Raw genomic sequence first — 4,232 nt, forward strand, 5'->3', positions numbered from 1 at the left:
ATATATATATATATTCGAAACATATTCGAAACGTTATCTTTGGGACATCTCATCCATCCATGTACGAACAAGTCAGTTTATGTATGATTAAGCCTTTGGTTAAAAATGCATTAATTTATATAAACGATTATTCTATATTAAATTTAATAATTAAAATCTAAAATAAATTGAAAATCATTTGGAAAAACATGATGTATGATGCAGAAGGAAAGCTTATTTACATTAATACGAAATATGTATATACATCAAACGTATTTTTTAATTGCTAGTAAAGAGAAATGAAAATGCAGATGGCTAAACGGTGCAATCTTATCCTAGAAACAAGTGAATAAAAGTATTGTATAGCTTGGTCATGGATAATCCTAACGTCCTTCAATCCCAATCAACGGTTTAACCAGGTCTGCCGGGGCAGCGGATGAATTTTCAGTATTGCTGGTAGAACCTGTCAACCCTGCGAAAGCTTCCAGGTGATCAAACCTATTAATGTGACCCTGCTTGAGAGATTGAGCGTTATCGGAAGTCGAAGTGACTTTTTCTTCTGAAAGGCTTCCGCTAGACGTACTCCCCCAAAACTTATCACTTGTATCTTTAAACAGGCCCCTGGGATAACGACCCACATTAGTCACGTTAAAAGAAGGCCTGCGGATGTCGGGAAGAGGAGCTTCGCCTTCCAGTATTTGGCAAACATGGCGCATGCCCAGCCTGCTCTCCGGCTCTGGGTGAGAACACAACAACCCCAACTGCAACACCTTCTCCATCTCGCACACATCATATCTGTCCTTATCCAGCTTTGGATCCAATGCCTCCAGCAGCCTCCGCTCTGTGTAAAGTCGCCACACCCACTCCACCAAAATCATCTGCTCGGGGCCCTTCAACGGATCAACAGGAGTCCTCCCGCAAGTAACCTCCAACAACAAAACCCCGAAGCTGAACACGTCCGAACTCGGCGTAGCCTTCCCCGTGTGTAGCAGCTCCGGCGCTATGTACCCCAACGTTCCTACAACATGAGTCGTCTGCGGATTCCCATTGTGATCGTACAGTCGAGCCAGACCAAAGTCTCCCAGCCTCCCGTTGAACTCCGAATCCAGCAACACGTTGCTCGACTTGATGTCTCTGTGAATGACCCTCTTCTCCCATTGGTCGTGCAGATACAGCAACCCGGCGGCCACGCCCTTCAGAATCACGTATCGCCGATGCCACGGGAGGACTGTTGTTGGATTCCCGTAGATGAATTTATCCAGGCTGCCGTTTGGCATGTAGTCATAAACGATGAATAGCTGCGTATGCGTTCGGCACCAACCCGAGAGATGAACCAGGTTCCGGTGTTGTAGGCGACCCATGCTCGATATCTCTGAAATGAAACCCTTCATTCCCTCCGTAACCTCCTTATTTATGCATTTCACGGCGACCTCTTTGCCGCTGCTGGGAAGAACGCCCTTGTAGACTTTGCCAAAACCCCCTTCCCCCAAAACGTTTTCTTCCCGAAACTTGCTCGTGGCGATGCTCAATTCCTTGTAAGTCAGCCTGTGGGGCCAGTAGTACTCCATCTCCCATTCTTCGATCGTTTTTCCATACTTCGCTTTGATGAAAAACACGGCTGTAACAGCCAGCGGGAAGAGCAGAGTAGCCACGGTGATGCCGGCTATGAATCCCCGGCCCGGACGTTTGGAATACATGTTCGCAAAAGAAGGGAGACGAGATAGATTGAGGGACGGCGCCATGCCTTGCGTAGTGAAGCTCCACGCGAGAACATAATGGTTTTCCTTGAAGTACCCTGTGGTCGCTGAAAAGCCAACGAACATCTTCTCTTGTATCACGTTTTCCAGATCGATTTTCAGAGACATCAGCGGCTTTTGCGGTCTCGGCGACCCCGCCAACGTGATGGTAACGTTGAGTTGGCTTTGAGGATGATTGTAATCGATCCAGGCCTGTATGTTCCGTCCACTCTTGAGGTTCAATCCATGGAAGCTGTCCTCCCCATGCCAATATCCAGCAGGCTTGGTCTGCACTGAGATGAGACTGTTAATGTTTACACCCACGTGGTTGTCGTCGGGGTCATAGAACTCCAAGGTCTTGATCGTATCGAACTCCACTGCGAATAAGTGATTGTATGGCTGTCCAAAGTTGGTAAGGTTAAGCAAGCCCAGATACTCTTTTGCCACAGCGCCAGTGGGAGATCTGTGGGGCATGATGATGAAGGCAAATCCATGTCCGGCTTCAGCAGAGGGAGGATGCGCCATGGAGAAAACGAATGTAGTGCTAAAGGAGGAAAGCGTCCCGTTTCTTTTCATCTGCACGGGAATTGAATAGAGCGCGCGGCCGAGCATGAACTGCGACTGATTTGTGAGGACGAGCACAGACTTGGATCTACTGATTGAAGCCTCCTCTTCCAAGATCAGGTGGGTTTCATTAAATCCATCGAAGATGAAAGTGGTATGTGGATGATCCACATCGGCCTGTGCTGGTATAAGTGGTATGAAGAGGGAGACGATGGCTATTAGGAGTTGCACCATGGTTCTAGCATCATTGGCTGTTTCTATTGGTGGAGTCGAAACAAATATATAGATGAGTGATGTCTGAAGCCGCACAGAGACTTTAGAAAAGCCCATTAAAATCTTTGAAAATGACTCCGCTGTCGGGAGCTCATCATTCAAAGATTTCCTAGCTCTGAGCTTAGAAATTTGGATAAGGTAGGTAATTAGCTTTTTAATGGGTTTGTGTGGGTTTAGTTTTAGTTTTATTTAAACGAGGTGAGTAAATGGTTTGTGAGGTGTTTAGTTTTATTTAAATGAGGTGAGTACGTGGTTTGTGCCGATAGAATCTCTTCCTTTAAGGGAATTTAACTGGACAGAACTTCACGGAATCCTGGCCATAAATTTGTCATTCCATCCACATTGAAATACCAAGAAACTCAGCCAGCTAGTTTTAAAAAGAAATAAAAATTATCCTAACAGTGATCGAAAACACTGATTCTTTACAAAATTCGTAACGGGCAACTTGTTATTTCACGTTTATTTGAAATACGATACTTTACAAAAGGGGAATAAAAAGGAAAGAACGATGAAAAAAAACGAAAATGACTCCAAAGTAACAGCACGTTAATTGAAAACCAAAACCCAAATCAAGATTGAAGTCGCAATTGCTTCTCGAGCCTTCGTTGAAGAAAAATAAAACGAAAATGACTCCGAAGAAACAACACAAGAATTCAAAACCAGAACCAACGAACAAAAGTAAAGTCGCAATTGCACCTCGAGCGTCGTCACTCATGAAAGAGAAATAAAAAGAAAATGATTCCCGAAAAACAACACACCCATTCAAAACCAAATATAGGGATCAAAATCGAAGTTGCAATTGCCCTTTCCATAAGTCTTCTATAATAGGTTAGACTTTTAACCTATCATACCTATCGAGGACGGATTAATTTTTTTTTCATAAAAATTAATATTAAAAATAATTTTTTGATATATTGAAACAAAAAAGTTATCACGTGAAATTTCCATAATATGTTGTATTTATTATTATTTTTCATTTTTAATTAACCATTTTTATTTCAAAAAAATTATTTAAATTATATACCAAGTTTCACACAAGTAAAAAATTATTTCTAAAATTATATGATAGTAGAAAAAATGATATTCAAATTTTGTTAAAAAATTATCATTTTTATTTAACACAGTTCTATTTTTACGGATGTTATCAAAATATAAACAGCGCAAAGACATTAGAGGATAGGTTTATATTAGACATATTCACAACAACTTTACTAAATGTGGTTAATATACATGGATATAGATATATTTATATATATAGATAGGGTATATCAAGCTATTAAAAATTATTAACTGTATAGGAAAGATTTAACCTCAAAGCCACTTTTATACTTGATAGAACTATATTTATGTTGTAACTATTGTAACACCCTCCAAAATTTTGGCTTGCACTCAAATTTCAAAGCTTTTCTTGGTCTTTTCCTTGATTGTTGCAAACACTCAAGCTCATTCCATGAGCTTTCTTGAAGTTCTTTGGCCCCTTTTGCTTGTTGGATTAACTATCGTCTTTTGGCATGTTTCTATGTTGTATAATGTTTGTGAGTCTTTTTCTCATGGTTTCGAAGGTCAGTTTTTGTGTATATGAGTCGTCCTAACCATGTAAATGTTCGTCAGATCTATACACAAAGTCTTAAGCATTGTCACACAAGTGTCATCACGGGCGCCCCAAAATATTAAGTGCCG

At 41.1% G+C, this 4,232-nt stretch overlaps 1 pseudogene; it reads right to left on the reverse strand.

Annotated features, from left to right (window-relative positions):
* Positions 1–202: 202 nt before the first annotated feature.
* LOC149160408 (L-type lectin-domain containing receptor kinase IV.2 pseudogene) lies at positions 203–2,551 on the reverse strand (annotated as a pseudogene).
* Positions 2,552–4,232: the final 1,681 nt, after the last annotated feature.

Source organism: Pinus tabuliformis, chromosome 5_2 (genome assembly GCF_031772625.1).
Source record: "Pinus tabuliformis cultivar Carrire ecotype Pingquan chromosome 5_2, CPIR1, whole genome shotgun sequence".
NCBI lineage: Eukaryota > Viridiplantae > Streptophyta > Pinopsida > Pinales > Pinaceae > Pinus > Pinus tabuliformis.